Source organism: Accipiter gentilis, chromosome 7 (assembly GCF_929443795.1).
Source record: "Accipiter gentilis chromosome 7, bAccGen1.1, whole genome shotgun sequence".
Taxonomy (NCBI): Eukaryota; Metazoa; Chordata; class Aves; order Accipitriformes; family Accipitridae; genus Astur; species Astur gentilis.
Window position 1 is genome coordinate 7,896,922 of NC_064886.1, and position 17,399 is coordinate 7,914,320.

The 17,399-nt window shown below is 36.4% G+C and overlaps 1 protein-coding gene across 9 annotated transcripts in view; it reads right to left on the bottom strand.

Annotated features, from left to right (window-relative positions):
• The window catches only part of ARVCF (ARVCF delta catenin family member), a 297,786-nt gene that overhangs the window by 251,955 nt on the left and 28,432 nt on the right, over nucleotides 1-17,399 (bottom strand). For 7 of the 9 annotated variants that reach the window (XM_049806997.1, XM_049807006.1, XM_049806998.1 and 4 more), the window contains one exon: nucleotides 15,855-15,923. The exons of the other annotated variants lie outside the window; for them this stretch is intronic. The gene's annotated coding sequence lies outside the window, so the exon portion shown is untranslated. The remainder of the gene's footprint in view (nucleotides 1-15,854; nucleotides 15,924-17,399) is intronic. 9 annotated transcript variants of the gene reach the window in all.

Here is a 17,399-nt window from a genome sequence, read left to right on the forward strand (position 1 = left end):
TGATAATTCTCAGATTACTGGATTCTTTCTCTCTTGGGTTCTGTGTCTTTCTCCTTCAAGTGCCAGCCTTTCCCAGCAGTTCTTCTTCTTGACCTCACAATCCATGAATAAAACAAAGTTTCAGTCTTGCACCCTGTCATCCATTCATCACTCTGCTAAGTCCCTTTGCTGGCTCTGTTTCCCAACTTATGCGTCGTAAAATTCTGTACACGTTTAACAGAGCAGCAATTTATAAATAGCTTTTCTTATACAAGGCAGGCTTGATGCTCAAACAGGAGGTCAGAGATACTGATACTTTAAATTCTTAAACCTTTCCATTCTGCTGTTCCTTCCGAATTCTTGCAACTAGCTATCCTCAGAGAAGAATGTTAATGTTGATTTGTAATTATCTTTTCTCTTTGATGAGCCCACTTCTTTAATAGCGGGCAATATTTCCTTTTCATATGTGAAATACTAGAAAAATGAAGAGACCAGGCAGTTATCCCCACACCAAGTCATAAATCAGCCACAGTTCTGGTAAGTCCAAGGCACAGATTCCCATAGCAACATATGGTTCCTTTGTTATAATATCATTTTGCTCAGATATATATTCTAGAGATGAGAGAACCAACTGTAAACAACAAAGCAAATATACTTCAGTGGTAGACTAAACTGAAGCAGGGCCATTGAAATAGCAGGTGAAGCAAAGGATCAGGGTATGGATTTCACATCTAGAAACCACTAGTCTGTACTAGTAGATGACAGCCTTCTTGCATCCATCTATTATGGCTTCTTGCCAAAGTCAATTTAAGCCTACCACTTTCTGCACACCTGAGAGGAATAAAGAAAATGCTTAAAGACCTATAGGACTATCATTGATGAAAACGGCAAACACTGCAGTATGGTGGAACTGGTGGCTCCAAAAGAGGTGAAGTCTACATATGTGTACAGGAAGAGAGGCTGCAGAGCTCAAGGAGCTACAGGATAGCGTCCACAAGCTAATCATTCCCTTTCTGTTGATTAGTTATGCACTGATGAAAGACCCTAAAATAGCTGAATAATGGTGGAAACAAAGAGTTCACAGGGGGAAAGAAGTTGTATGCTAATGTCTGTCCTTGAAAAGTTCTTTTTAACAGACCTTAACAATAACAACCTCTTCCTCTCCTAGCTCGGTTCATTCTCTGGCTTACCAGTTCTTTGTGCAGGTATTGTTATATTAGATACAAGTCTTCCCCACAGCACAACGACCTGTCACTATGCTTTATAAAATTAATCCAAACCTAAGGTTCTATAGTGAAATTATGATACAGGTAAATTGTAGGGAAAGCTGATGAAGAATGTAGGAACTCAAAACACTTGCTATTCAATTACCACTTTCAGTGCTACCTAAAAATATTAAAGAAAATTATTATTACTGAGCACTCTGAGACCAGTTTAAGACACCCACTGATATGAATACTTGACCCTGCACTTAAGTATTTAAATCTTGTTAAAGTTCACAGCCCACCCGTCTCCCCTTGAGTTATAATCTGACACACAGCCAAGAACAAAGCCTGTTTAGAACTCTAATAGCACAGAAACCCATTTGCAATCGCTCTTTTCATTTGTCCTCTACAAATCAGTCAAGGACCCAAGCTCTTGAAGAAATACTGCTAAATTGGACTCTGATATTACTACATTGCTCAGGAGCAAGGCTGCAGACGGAAATAATTTCCAAAGACTGAGAACCTTCAGAGTACCCCAGTGAAAAGACTGATAAAGAGGAGAAAAAATGTAGAGAGCCTCAAAGTGGTTTGTGCTCAGCATATGCTTAGCCTTTCTCTTCCCTGGGCTAACTAGTGGGTAGAGCTGGTAATGCTCCACAAAGGTCTAAGGCCCAATCCTCTGTTGCACTGCCTTTGATTTGCACATTCTTCTCTTCCGTGTGTGCAGCAAGAATGTCACTGCAGAGCAAAGCAGAGAGCACCAGAGATGGCTCACCAGCATCAAAGGAGTGTTCTCAACATTGCAGGTCATATGGGGAAGTAGCAAGAGAGAAGGTTATTATTGTAAGCAAGTTCTCCCAAAATTCAATATCTCTTCTTCAACAGAGACAAGGAAAAGAGAAGGTGACGGGGACAACAAGGTTAAGTGTCATCAGGTTCCATTAAAGTTCTCACTAATGTTCTTATTTCAGAGTCATTAGTCTACTGCTTTGAAAAGAGGAGCTATTTGTGCTATTAGTTTTGGTGGAAATCAGGATGATTCTACCCATCAGAGAAACAACATCCTGAAAGCATCTCCAAATCAAATAAAGAGGAACAAAACACAAACACTAATTATTTTTTAGGAGGAAGCTTAATACATTTAAATATATAAAGCATCATGGTTGTGACAGAAAAGGACTGGGCTTAGCAAGTCCTTTCTAATTAATTCCAAATTGAGGATATCGACTTCAGAGTGCGTATGTGCAACTCCTTCCCATCAAAAGGTCACACACTAAAAAAGCACACAGAGTAATTATTATATAGTTACATCATTACTTCAAAGTTTCATCCCAATTTCAGTGTGATTGGCAGTATACAGTGAACATGCTAATGCATCTGTAGTTTAGTGCACTTACCAGGCTTCCAAAATTGCTTCGTAAGGTCTTCATCTACCAGGAGCACAAGTCTCTCAACATTCCAATTTCTTCTTTGTGAGTTTTAATTCTTTTCAGACATGTTAAAGATGCATGCCTTTATTACTCATCTGTTCTACTCACTGATACTGCATCCAGTAGAACAAATATTTGTAACTACCCAGCAACACCTTCTGCAAAGCAGAGCACCTCAAACACTTGACAAGTATCAATTAAGTCTTGTTATGTAGAGATAGTATTTTTCTCATTTTGTAGATCACACCATTTAATTTCTTAACGAGGTAGAATAATTTAGGAAAATTTGTCTATAACAGGATTAACATGGAGCTGTTGCAGTTGCTGTATCCAGAAGTGTCTGTGCACCTGATAAGGGTAAGCCTCGCAACCATGTACATGGTATTTGTTTATTATTTTGTAAATGTCTCTTTCCATCTTAGAGTAATACTCTACACATATGAGACAGCCTCATTAGAAACATTACACTATAACTGATAAAAACCAAAGGAGATGGGGTCCAAAATGTAGGTTCCAGTAGGCAAGAAAAGCAATAGCTGAGATTAATTCCTTACTTAAATTCCATGACTTGAACAGAATGCAAAGTGCAGCAATTATATTCAAATACAGTGAATGCCATAATTATGACTTCAGAGATAAGTGGAAATATTTTGAGAAGCAGTAGTTCATCTAAAGCCATATTTAAAACAGGGAGTGCTAGACTTTACCTACTATAAAACAGTCGTAAAGGATTAACAATACTTGTATTTTTAATTGTTTATGTCTAACATATGCTGGTTTGGAATTAAAGAAATAAAACCTCCTGTCTAACACACTACCATTAATAACTGCTACTATAAAGACATGAAACTCTTCTCTCTGAATCAAGGAGGAACTAGTGCCCAAGTGTTTTAAGGGGCACTTCATTTTTCCCCAAAGATCTGTAAAGCTGAGGTCTTCAATACTTGCGCTGAATATCAGTGATTGATACTGACTTTAAAAATAACAGAACAAGCAATCCATCCTTTCCAGGTAATATAATTTCCTCTGGGGTTATTGGGAGAAGGAATGTAAACATTTACTCCGCAAGTTTAAAAACAATCAGGAAATAAAAATGCAGTTATTACAGACAAAGTTTGGTGGGAAGATTGGTCATCTATAAATGAAAGGCCTTCCTTACACAATTTTCTTTTTTAAGATACAGAAAATGATGGCAGGAGAATGATACTTTATCTTCACAAATTAAGGGGGCAGAAAGTCAGAAGATGCCAAGAGTGATTTTCAGCTAATGTGCTATTTCTGAATGTGAGATTAACAACAGGTATTTCTGATTTAATTTGCTTTGGTTTAAAATCACTTTACTGCACGCTCATACAGAACTTTCACTCAAGGCTGTTGATAAGTACTAGCAGAATTCCATGATCAATATAATCTGCCACTTTGAGCAGGGAGGACAGTATTTTTCAGTAATCTTTACCAAGTATTTCTTATTAAAAAAAAAAAAACAAAACCCAACCAAAACCCCAAAAAACAAAAAAGTCCCAAAACATCTCATTCCAAAAAGTTTAGGATCTAGTAGCCAGCTTGCAATTTCTATGTGTTTGGAACTGGCAGAGATGGTAATTCTTCTGTTTAAGCCAAAGCTAAGACTAACCACATATATCTTTCCACCAGTATGCAGACTTTGATTTCAAATTATACCCTGTAAGGACTATACTGAAATTTGTGACAAGGAACAAAGCTTAGAAAGACAGAGCAGAAGATGGAATGAATGTGAAGAGAGAAAAGGGAAACACAGATTTGTTGTGCAACTCTTTAAAGGAGAGAATAAACCAAAGCTTGAGAGAAACACTGAAGAAAGGACAGTGAGCAGTTGGACAAGAAAATCATGTAAACATTATGTTGGATAGACCAAGCGAAGAAATGTCAAGCACTTTACAAGAGATCAGAGAGAGAAAGGTATGAAGTACAGGCACAACAAATTATGCTTCTACAATTGAGAGGACAGTTTGCATTACAGAAATAAAAATGAAGCACTATCAGAAAGCAAAGAGTGCCTGGGTGTTATTAGAAAAGACAAAAGCTCAATGTTATCCAACTACAACAACAACAAAAACCCAAACATGTAAGCCCACAAAAAAACCCAAGGATCCTAATTAGAGAGAATGGGGCTGACCCTAGTCCTGTTTTCTTTCATATATTCAGCCAACAAACTGCAGAGAATTCCAGCAGCTAGAATTGACAGTGACATTTTAAGTCAATGAGAATCTATTTTACTCTTCCTCCCACAACACCAATGAATAGTAGTGCTAATGAAATCCCACTCCTATTATAAATTGACAAACACAATCCCGCATTTATCCCTTCCAGCAAAATTTGCCTTTTAACAAACTCAAACTATTCTGAAATACCCTGTGGTCATAATATGTCAAAACAAAATGCCACTCTCTCCTGCACTGCCCTTCTTCCAATTAACTTGACTTTAGTGGACCAAGACAAAAATTTTTCTACTGTATTTTACACGTATAGTTTTGGATGAATCATGTTAAAATTTACAATTTTAGTCACAGTCTTTAATGCAGTCTGGTTATTTATATCACATTTGATCAAGTGTTTCTGACTGAGGATGGGCTTCTAATTCATTACACCGAAATAACTTGCTTCAAAAAAAAAAAAGAATAAAAATCCATACATACTGGTTTCCTAGTGCTGTCTTCTCCAAAATGCCAAGGAATTACATTATTTTCAGAAATAAAAAGAACTGATTGGATTTTGGACCAAGATGCAAAATGTAATCTGTGCACATTATTATTCAGAAAAATGAGAGAAAATATTCTTATTCCTTTCTTTTTAAATGAGTTTCCTTAGAAAGGCTAGATAACCTTTTCATATTTAATTGTGGTATACTAGGAAAGAAGCCCTTTTTATCTCTTGATCAGAAGGGTACAGAGAAAAAATTCTGTGTTTCTTTCAGGAAAAAAAGAAATAGCTGTAATATTTACCAAGCAGGAAAGAAAAAAAGGGGAAAAAAAAAAAATTTAAAAAAAGTGTTATGCTGTGAGCTGTCTGTTCTCACAAGTTAAGCAGGGTGTGATCAGCTCTCCATAACACACCAAATGCACCAGGTGATGCAGTAGTGCCCTCTCCTCTAGTTGTGTTATACAGACAAAAGGAAGGCAAAAGCTTTCCTATTTAAGCTGAGCTGTAAGGTGGTCAATTAGCCATTAGCAAGTGTGAACAATTCCACTGCACATGTGTGTCTGCCTGACAAATTCCATTGTGAGTAAAGACTCCACAGTCTCTAGTTTGTATGTAACTCTTTCCTTCCACCCCTGAAAAATTATGTACCCTGTCACGTACAGTCAGTAATTTGCTCAGCCTGAAAGTTGCCTAACATGACACATATACAAGCAAGCTCTCCCAAATTTGAGAATTCACATTGGTATCTTCTGGGATTAAAGACAATAAATAAATCAGCCTGTCAGCTTCAAAATCCAGCATGTTTGCTTTATTTCTTTAATACAAACTGAATGGCATAAGTATTGCAAGCCTCACCACTCCTTATAAAAATAAACAGGTTTTCTAGCCATTTTGTGAGTAAGTCCAGACATGTACTATTCCATCCCTTGCTTCCACCATCATCCAGACACACACTTCAAAGAACAGTCTTCCAAATTCCTTTCTAAAGTTTGCCTTCATCTGAACATCAAGTATCAACGCCCCTAAGATGTCTTCTCCTGCTCTTGACTTAACTACTGTCTTCCTCAGGGACCAACCAAGCTTTTAGTACTTAAGAACTGGATCCAAGGTATCTCACCTCGTGCCTTGTCAAGCTGATTATCCCGCAACTCTGTTGGACCTGAAAACCTGACTTTCCATCATACCATAATAAATAATAGCAACTCTTTCCTATATAATATTTATATAGTAATAGAAATAGCATGGAAACGTCAACCTTAAATACAAAGCTAGGATCCAATTCCGATCTTATGTAAGCTCTAACAAGTAAAAATTGCTTCCACAAAGTTATTTTCAATTAAATGTGTCCTACTGTGCCAAGATGGCATGACTAGTTCTGAATTCCAAATAGCCAAGATCGCCATGAAAAAGCTGGATAAGCTTTGTGTTAACTACAAACTTCATTGGCAAAGATCATCCTTACATGTGACTAGTACTACAACACAAGTATATTTACCGCAATACAACAGATCCAAGGCCAAATGAACAAATGCATACCAAAGAAAACTATTTCAGAAACAATAGACAATAGATATCTTAGCCATAGTTTACAGCTTTTGATTACCTGTAGTGGGTATTATAGCACATTATTCTGATACTCCTATCTTTCAGAAAGTCTGGACTCTCCAGTTTCTGTTAAAGAGATCACATGTAATGACTGCTAGCCCATGCATTTTCTGAAAACAGTTTCTGAAGATAATAGCAAAAAGAAGAATAGCACCCATTTACTATAAGCAGTTAATTCAGGATCTATAGATCAAAACAAGTTAAGTTTTGCAGTAATGTTATTATAGATAATTTTGCCTGTAGTCATCTCTGTAAAAGCTCCTTATTTCTTCTAAATCACTGCTAAAAGAGTCAAATTTCAGTGGAGAGAATAATGATTAACAACAAGCGAGGGTAACGCCACTCTTCCCATCACATTTCTAGGACTAAAGGATTGCCAGAACATTCACTACTCTGTAAAGTGCATTTTCCTTTATCTTGACTGTATGCACTTGCATAATAGCTTCACTGAAAAGGAAGGTGTTTTGGTCAAATATTATCCAGTCCACTGCTATCACATACACCAAATAAAACAGAACCTGACAATCAGGCAGCAGTAACTCTGCTCACTTGAACCAACTGAAAAATTTAGGAATTAAACTCTTTGGCTCCTGAAAATTAAGGAAGTATTGGCATGGAAAGAGATGAAAACTTACAGAGAAAGATAATTTTATCATTTGTTAAACAGTAGCAACTTTTTGTTCCCCAAAAGTACCCATACACTTTTTCCACTATTACTGCTACAACTAACACAAATTGTGGACAATGCCTCCTCACAAAAACTCCATACAAATACCTACAACCTTCTCTACATCAGGAAGGCAGTGAGTTTTTTTTCCCTCCATGACATTCTTAACCCCCCAAAAAAGCACAAGCTGGTCTTTTCAATCTTCAAAACTGTCCTTATCTTTAACTCTCACAGAAGAATGTAAAGTCCAGTGAACAGTGAAAGAATATAAATTCACATCCTAGCTTATTTCATAGTTACTTTCCCATATATAGACAAAGTAACTTTCCCATATAGACAGCGCTATACATATTTCTTTCCCTTTAGTAAAAGATACTTTACCCTCATGCTGTTTAGAGAAGAATTATGCATGACCACAGAACTACCCAGGAACAGTTTATTAGTTTCAGGTTTTGGCACTACCTTCTTCAGGATCTATCTTCCACTCACAGGTAAGTCCTAGAATGGTAACTGCATTGACAACAGGAGGGCAAACAAGAAGGAATATATGCAGCTATGAGTCTCACCTTTGCAAAGTAAGCTCCTTTCCTAATCTGCCTCAATACATAGTTCAAATTTCCTAACATCAGACAGATCCCATGATCACCTGTTCCTCTGGTTCTAGATGGCACAATTCCCTTTTGCATTTTATTCCTTTGATTCTTCTGAGCATCATTACTGCTGGTAAGTATTTTAGACAGGAAAATATCAGCCTCTAATACTTAAAAAAATAATTACTTCTTTTCTATCCACTTTTATTTCTACAGATGATATGGCTTATGTTTATTTGAAACAATTAATGATTTTTATTTAATACATGACTATGTAAGAAGGTTCTGTGATAATGCTACAGCACAGAGATGGAACACCTGACAGGTCCAAGAGCAGTAGGCATCCATAAAAGAGCTAACTTGCAAATTTTGGCACAGCAAGATCCATTATATTCCAAACCTTAAATAGGATTTTCACAAACCTTCAGCTTCAGCAACTGGGAGAGACATCAGGCAGTGAAAGAGAGAAATAAGTCAATGGATGAGTTGTATATGTATTTCCACCTGCTGGCAGGAAGTGTTTACACAGTAGTAGTATGCTTTTGCAGTGGTTTAAGTCTGGAATATATCCAATAAATCAGTGAAGCTTTTCTTGGTTACAAAATGAACACAAAGCAGCATTTATCCTGCAATGTCACTGGCACACAAAGATTATTATACAAAGTCTGCTTTTGATAAGGCTGTATACATCCAGATCTAGGGCCCTAATATTAGTCTAACTGATGGATATTATGTAATTTTTTTAATTAACAATTGAGTGCTACCAACACACATGGCAGTTTCCCAAAACTGTAAGTAATAAGCTTAAATTACTAAACAGAGAAACATGTTCTGATGGTGTTAATCAGGTCCAATGCTCAGCAAAGTAAGTATCTTTAAGCTGATGTTTATTTGAAATTAAAAGGTGTTCCAAGCCACTCAAAGGAATGAGCTGGTATTCACCACATACTACTGAATTGCTGTAACATGAAACCAGCTGTTCTCATTTCTTCAGAGCTGATTGTAGCAAAGCATGATAAAGTCAATACTACAGTTGCAAGAGGTCCTTTCCAAAGCACTACGGCCCTGTCAAAAAAGCCTCCGTTGTCTATAAACACAGAGGGTGAATTAATCTCTGTTCTCCATTACATCAACAATTAGAGTACTTCCAAGTACAGACACCACACTCCCAACCTCACTTGGGGGTTCTTCCACGCTCCAGGCTTTCATCTGATACCACTTTTAACACTTCAGATTCATAATCCATCATCAGCGGGTTTTATGAAGTATGCAAGTTATGAACTGCAAGTTCAATGTTCAAGTCCCAAACAGCAGTGTGAGCTAAACATTTCATGCAACAGGAGAAACTGAGTCATCTCTACTGCAGGACTGTTCAAGAGGTGTGAAGAGTCTAGTTTACTAGTTAGCAAACACTAACATTCTACACTCCTTTCACAAAACCTTAGTTGAAATGTTGAAGTCTCTGCTGTCTCTCCCTTCTGACCGTGATGACATGTGTGACAAGGCTGTTTTCAAATGTATTTCCACACCAGCTCCTTAAAAATCTTCTTGAACGACAAACTATTGCATTAACACACACTGGAAAGCATCTAGCCTTTGTGCTGCCCCCTGTATCTATAAATACCCAGAAAGTGACGTGTAACTACCAAACCAAATCTAAACTTCCTCCAAGAATGCTGAAAATTTTATCTTTGTCACCAAATAAATCGTTACATCTTTGTGCCAAAAATAACATCCCATACATGTAAATAGTAAAACTTGAAAAAAAATACCAGCAGATATTTTCACAAATGCCTAGTGCCAAGGGAAGTAATTCTCAAAACAAGAAGTGCTGCAATCCATTACAGCATTATGAATTCAATCTTCTCTCATGCAGCTCATTGAGGTAACTATCTATCAATTCTGATTCTCTACAGCTATCTTAAGGAGAAAAAAACACTTCAGGAAAGCAAAAGAATTACCATACAATAGGCTACAATTTAATTAGAAGAAGGAACATGTTGAAGATAATGTCAATGGAAGAATATGCTAATGATCATTTTAATGAGACAAATATGCCTTCATATCCTCAATCAAAAATGCACGAGATCCAGCTTTGCAATGGTAGGTGGCAGTTGAAAGAAACAAAAGTCTCCCTTTCTACTGATGTGGGCGATGCTAAAGCTGCAACCACTACTGGAATTCCAGTCAGGAAGGAGAGGAGGAACAAGCAATGCTTTCAGCTTCTGAGACATATCAGGGAGTATTTTCCTTCTGTTTCTGAATGCGCTGTTTCAGGGAAACAATCTCTGCCAGAACCGTCATGGGACAAATGCATCTCCGCAGTTGTTCAAGCATAACCCTCCAGATGGAGGGAAAATTAAGCTTTAAATGTAAAAGGCAAAGGTGATTGATTTATTAGAGTTTAATGCTTTTGACATTACTATTCAGGTATTTTAAGAGCCTATTTCAAAATTTAGCAAAGTCATCAGGTTTTTAACAGGAAGACCCTTTACTTAAGTTGTACAAGGAAAAAGGGTCTAGCAAAATTCTTATTGACAATTTTCAACAAGTTTCTACTGCAAAGCTGGCAAGTCATTTTTGGAAGACTTGTTCTATGAACATCCCTATTGAAGCCAACAGCACCAATATGTATACAACATATATAGCTTTAAAGGGGAAAAAAAAAAAAAGGCAATATTTAATCAGTGCTTACCATAAAGCTTTTTCTAAAGCATAACTGGAAAGTTTCCAATGGAGAATAATACTGGAATTACAAGAAATCAAGAAAGTAGCAAAGGCCAAATAAAATTGCCTGTCCTCTTTTATAAAGTATACCTTTTAACACCTGAAGAAAGAAACAACAATTAAAAGCAGTCACCATGGCATAGTGCAGCAGTTGAAAATGGCTGCATTTCAAATGCAGCTGTATCTGTTCTGCAATTTAAAGTTAACTAAAGAGCATATGTTTCGGAGGGGGAGCATACTAAGGAACAGGTATGGTAAGGTATTTCTAAGATAATGCTTTATATTTATTGTTTAATTCTTTTCATCATCGAAGTTTCTTTTATCTGCTTGGAAGGGGCTTTAATGGATCTAAAAGGAGAAAATTTGTCTAACATTTATGCCTTGATGATTCTATTAGATGTTGCTGTAAGAAATGTAAATCAAGAGATTGGGTCTTAAAGTTTTATTCACTGTAGTTTTAATAGACCATGCCAATATTACTCCAGTATTGCCAGAGATGTCTCCAAGAACACTGAACGAATACTAAGAAGGCCTACCATGACTTTTGCTATGGAAGTACAGATTAAATCCTAAACTTTTAATCTCCCTATTGGATCCACATAGGGAAATTCAGTACGGCTTCAGGGAATATGCCAGCGAAGATATCACAGAGGAGTTAGTTACACTGTATGTTTAATCAAAGCGAAGCACTCACAGTTAGATCTTAAGGATCAGAAGTTACATGTTTGTTTTCAACACTAAGGTGTGCAAAGATGTACGACTTCTTTTGATAGGTGTACACTAGCTTGTTTCCACATGAATATACTGTCTACAGATGATCAGTCTTTGGCATCTAGAAAAGCATACAAATTTTGAATACTAATGCATTTCAGATGAAGCAAGTTTTCTCTGGGCCATGAAGTAGAAAGCAAGTAGGCACATAATGTAGTATCATACAGGCTTCAGCTACATGAAGGTCCACTTCTAAGGTCAACCTTATCCAGGCAATTCAATAAAATTCTACTTCAGACAGGTAAGTACTCTTGCAAGACATTTTGCTCATAAGCAGGTTCTATGTGCTACATCAAGAAATTGATTAACTACACCCTACAAAAAAAAAAAGCAAGCCTGCCTGTTTTCATAAATCAGTATTCCAGTAGTTCCGATGCTCCCTAGCGTGAATTATAATTTATTAAACCCTACCTGATCAAGCCATCAAATATTATGTGTAGTAATACAACCTATCTTCCGTTAGTGCATAGTTGGCTAAACGGTGAACTGGAGGAAAGAAAATAGCCTATTGCACCACTGCTGTAGAGTACCAGGTTGGCTCTTATTACCATCACCATCAGTAGGAGGAGACCTAAGCATGTAGGGCACCAGCTTCCAACATCACAGTGGCTTGCAACCTGGGCCTCACACAGGTTAACAGAAGGAGTTCAACTCTTCAGCTGCCTGGGCCACATGATCATCAATTAACCACGCCAGGTCATAAGCAGCACCAAGGTGAATTCCCCACTCTTTCAAACAAGTAACCATTCACTTTATAATTCCTAATTAAGATTCCAAAAGACACTATCAGAAATACATGAAATTAAATCCATGCATATCGTACGTAAGAATCCAACATTCCTTTTTAAATCCATTCAACACCACCAAAGGCACTAGAATTGCGTGAATAATAACAAAGGCAAAATTAGGACTCATCAGCAATTCTGGAAGGCTTACATGATCATTAACTAAAGATAATCAGGTAAAGGTAAATTCTCAGGCATACAACACTAAGTCATCAGATTTAGTTTGTAAACCATGTCATGCAGAGACAATAGTAAAAGTTCAAATTCAAGATAAATAAACTTGGCGTCAGATAAAGCAGATGGAAATAATTTCCAAGAACTACATATCAAAAATCACTAATTAACATCTACATATAATATACACTACATGGAAGGGAAATTCCTTTCTAAAATTTCTTAACTCAGGCTTGTTTATGTTGCAAATGTTTATAAACCAAAATGCTATCTTTTGGTCAGTTGAGTATTTGGGCCTTGCACCTTGCAAGCATGACAAAGAATCTGACATGGCCAAGACTTAACTTTATTATAAACTTACCTACAGACAATTTTTTTAAAAATAGCTTGCTTACAAGAAATATCAAGCATATTAAGTAGGAGTTTGATTAATCTAGAGCAATCCATCAATTAAACGAGACTAATGCATCATTCTTGATTGTTCCAGAAAAGATGACAGAAACCCAAAATAAGGAGACATTAATCTACGAGCAATGAATTAGGGGAAAAAAATTAATTACAGGGAAAAAAATGTTTATAATAGATAAAAAACGCATGTTCTGGATGGCTCAGGTCCAAAATCTAGCAGCTTGGAAGAAGTTTCAAATCAAGTCAACTCCATTTTGCACATTACAATCACAAAGGACCATTTAAATGCTACAACCACAGTTCTGGAAATATCTACTTGGTATTCATTTCTGAAAAGGCAGTTGTTTTTAATGTTTCACAAATTATTTCTGGGCAACCATTGGCTAGAAGCTTTTATACCAAATTCACTTGTAATAGCATCTTCCTAGAGGAGAAGGGGAAAAAAAAAAGAAAAAAAAAAAAAGAAATTCTTAATTAAAGTTATTGCACAGCTAATGCAGTACCTCACTTGTTGAAATGTTCACCTTTGAAAAATCTTTTTCTTAAATGACATCCATGAAAATGCCACTAATAATATTATATTAAGCTTTTATTAAGAGTTGAGAACTAATGCACAGTTGTGAAAACTTTACATCTATTCACAAAATTGCATGCTTTCACTCTAACCTAGATTCCCTGTTTAGACAATCAGTAACATTTGTAATTGTAGAATTTAGGCCATGGCTACCATTACTTCAATAAGTATTCATCCTTCTTGCCCTCTGAGAAGGCACTCTGTCTTTTTAGACCTACTCCTGCATACAATATAGTAAAACACCCTGGATGATATAAGCAAAATAATTATAGATAACCAATTTTTATGGTGCAATGATTTTCAGAGCTGTAGGTATTAAAAAATAATAAATGCTGGCATAACAGAAAGGGTTAAAACTTCTTTCTCCCACTTAGGAAATATCTTTTTTTCCATAATCTAGTAGTACAATAGGTACTTAGTTTTCATGTAACCCTAGCTATAGCAGACTATTATAAGTGGTTTTTGAAAGAAAAGGAAGTCTTCACATTCAGACAGTATAACGTTACTCCCACTGAAAGCCACAGAAATTCTACTGCTGACCTCAGTGGGAGCAAGAGCAGTTCCAAATGGCTCCAACTTCTCAGATTTTCCACCAAGACATCTATCACAAAAAAATGCAATTGTATTTTATCATTAAAAGCCACAAACCAACAACCAATCAAAATAAACCTAAAATTGTTCTATAAGTGAGCAGTCTCAGGCAATGAGTTGCACTTGTAAAGGAACTAACCAGCATTCTTCAGGGCTGACAAGCAATAAATTGAAAGCACCATCATTCTGAAAATGTATGGCACTCCCCATTAAGGGTGACATACTCTTTAAAATGTATACAGAGCATACCTCACTTTGAAACAAGCAAATCAGTCTTAGTCATGAACTCTGTAAAAAGTATCTTTGGTAATGATAGCACAATTACTACTGTTTCTTCAGTACAGAAGAAGCAGGAACATTTTCAAAGTTGTACATTCCTTTACTTCACAAATATGCTGCAGAATAGTAATAGGATGCTCATGTACCCACAAACAGCATCTCATTTGCCTGCTACTTTTTTCCTAATTTTGAACAAGTAGTGAGGCTGTTTGGTAGGAGATGACTCCTCCTAGTTCCTGTCACATTATTCCGTTTCAACCCTACAATTATTTTCCTTTGTTCTAAATGCTATAAATTTCACCTCCACATGACTGTTACAGTGAAAAATCTCCTAAGAAATCTCCCACCTCTTCTGTACTGTTTAGGATATTAGAAGCAGTAACTGTCAGTTTTGCTTGTACTGTGTAAACTGTATTCCCATCTTTCACCCGAAATTCTACTTTCCAAACAAAGTTAGAAAGAGACTATTAAAAGAAATTATATTAAAAAATCCAGGCTTTCAAAAGTTTTAATTATTCAATCCATTTTATTCATTTAGCAAGTACAGCTGTCTTCTGGTTTTAGTCATTTAAAAGACCAACTTTTAAAATTATGTTCCTTTATCCCAACATAGATAGGTTTTCCTCAGGTAAGAAAACTTCTGTCTGGTTAGTTATCTCAGGAATGACTTCCCAAGTCATTGCTTGGTCTTTTGACTGTGCTGGCTGTACTGTTTTGAATAGGGCCCTTCACTTAAAATCAGTAAGTTAGCAGAAGGGTCAAATGCTGCAGAAAGCCATACATCCCATCACACAAGTAAACAACCACTGAATTTATACCTGTGTTACATTCATGTGCCACCGATTCCTGCACAGAGAGCTCAGAGAACAACCTCAAATGAAGTCTAATGGTACAACTGAACACAAAACGGAGAGTGGCTGAGAGCAGGCAGTTAGGAGGTAAGAAGCCAGCTCACCTCTTGTCTAAAAGCAGGACAGCAGCAGAACAGAACAGTTTCAAAAGGTCTATTATAAAGTTTTGGAAGCTTTATTATTAGTTACATTACATGCAGTTAATTATTCTACATTTTGGTTATACAGACATTTGGGTTTATATGGTGGTTTGCTATTCCAAGCAGACTAATTCACACTCTTGCATATTTTAACCGTACTCAGTTCAATAGTCCAACTGTTTGAGAAAAAGGCCACTAAAGACTATTACTATAAAATGAATTTAGTCTTTCATCACTTTTTTGTTGGCTAAAGAATGACAATTGTGAGACTGTCTGGAACAGTAAATAGCAAGAAGGACTAAATTAGTAATAATTCTGCTTTTTAGATTTAATAGACATGAACACGTGTAGTTAATAAGAGAAATAAAAATATATAAAGGAAATTTTGACAAGTCTTACCACCCTTTCAGGCGAGTTGTTAGGCCCCTTTCCTTGTTCATAAAGCACAACTCAAAGTTATGGATATCCCTGAAAAACATAAGAGACAGATCAAACTCTGAATAGAAGCTCTGTAACTAATGTGACTAATGGCTTGTTGGCCTGAGTAATGGGACTACTCTATATACCACTTCACAGCCCAAACACTTGCCAGAACTGCACTATCCCAGTTCAAAACAGCTAAGTCAAGACTTTAATCTGCACCTAGAGTTCCTGCTTCCTGAAATTAAAGTTAGTGGTAGAAATTTCTTGTCTGGTTTGAATACTCTAGTATGCAGACAAGTTTCTACTGAAAACTGGATCACAAAATCCAAAATAATTTAAGTGTACAGTAAAAAGATGCAAAATAGCCAAAATGTTTGTCCTTATTATCTCTTTGCTTAAATGGATTTCTTCTCGATCATACACTTGTTACATACATACAAGAATATTTTCCACAGAAAACATACATACTTGAAGTTACAAGGAAACTGGAGAATTTTTCAAGTCAAGTTAGCAATAATACAAAGTGTTAATTCCCAGGGAACACAAACATTGTCTTAGGCTACGTTTTGCGAAGTCTTGATCAACTGTTCTTTGTGTTTATTTTAACTTCAAAAATCATAAATTTCCAACTGTTTTACTTGTATTTGTTTCCAAACTAGAAATACATCTGATTCCATACGTACACTGCAAGTTAGAAGTCGTGCCTTCACCTAATGTAGAACACTAAGAGCTAGCAGCATGGGGGTTACAAGAGAGAAGAGCAAGATACTTGAATTGTAGTACCACAGAATTCTTGATTATCACTACATATTGGGCAAGACACAGAAGAATATATATATATATATATATATACACACACCCAAGTGTAGCTATGCCACTACAGTGCCAAAGCACCACTGGCCATTGGTCCTTCTACTGCTGGCTAGACTGGATTTGTAGGACAGTCACACTGACATATTGAGTATCCTCTAACAGAAGTGATTTAAGTAATCAGTATCACAAATAACTAGGGTTTGTTTTGGTTGGGGGAGTTTTGATGTGGGTGGGGGTTTTTGGGTGGTTTTTTTTTTCTTTTTAATAGTCCTCAATGAAGAGTGCTCACACACAAGGCCCAACCTGAACCCACTAACAGCAGTAAAAAATGACTAACACTCAGACCCATAAAAGATGTATGTGCACTCAATGGGAAAAACAGCTTTTTGTATCAGAGAAACTGATTTATTTTTTTAAGAGACCTAAAAAATATTAACAAAGCTATCTGCAGACTGCTTTTATGAAGGAAGACTTTGTTTTTTAACCCCCATTCTTGTAAGCCAGTCAGCATTTGGCTGCTTTACAAAAACCATATATTCTCCATGTGTGCCTTCACCTTCCATGGTATGTTTTATGCTTCATTTAATAACTTACAAGTTATAAGGCAACACTATGTCGTAATACAATAATTCCAGTGACTTTAGGATGACACTTGATGAAAATTTATCTAATTAGTAAACAGGATGCTTTATTTATCTTAACTCTGAT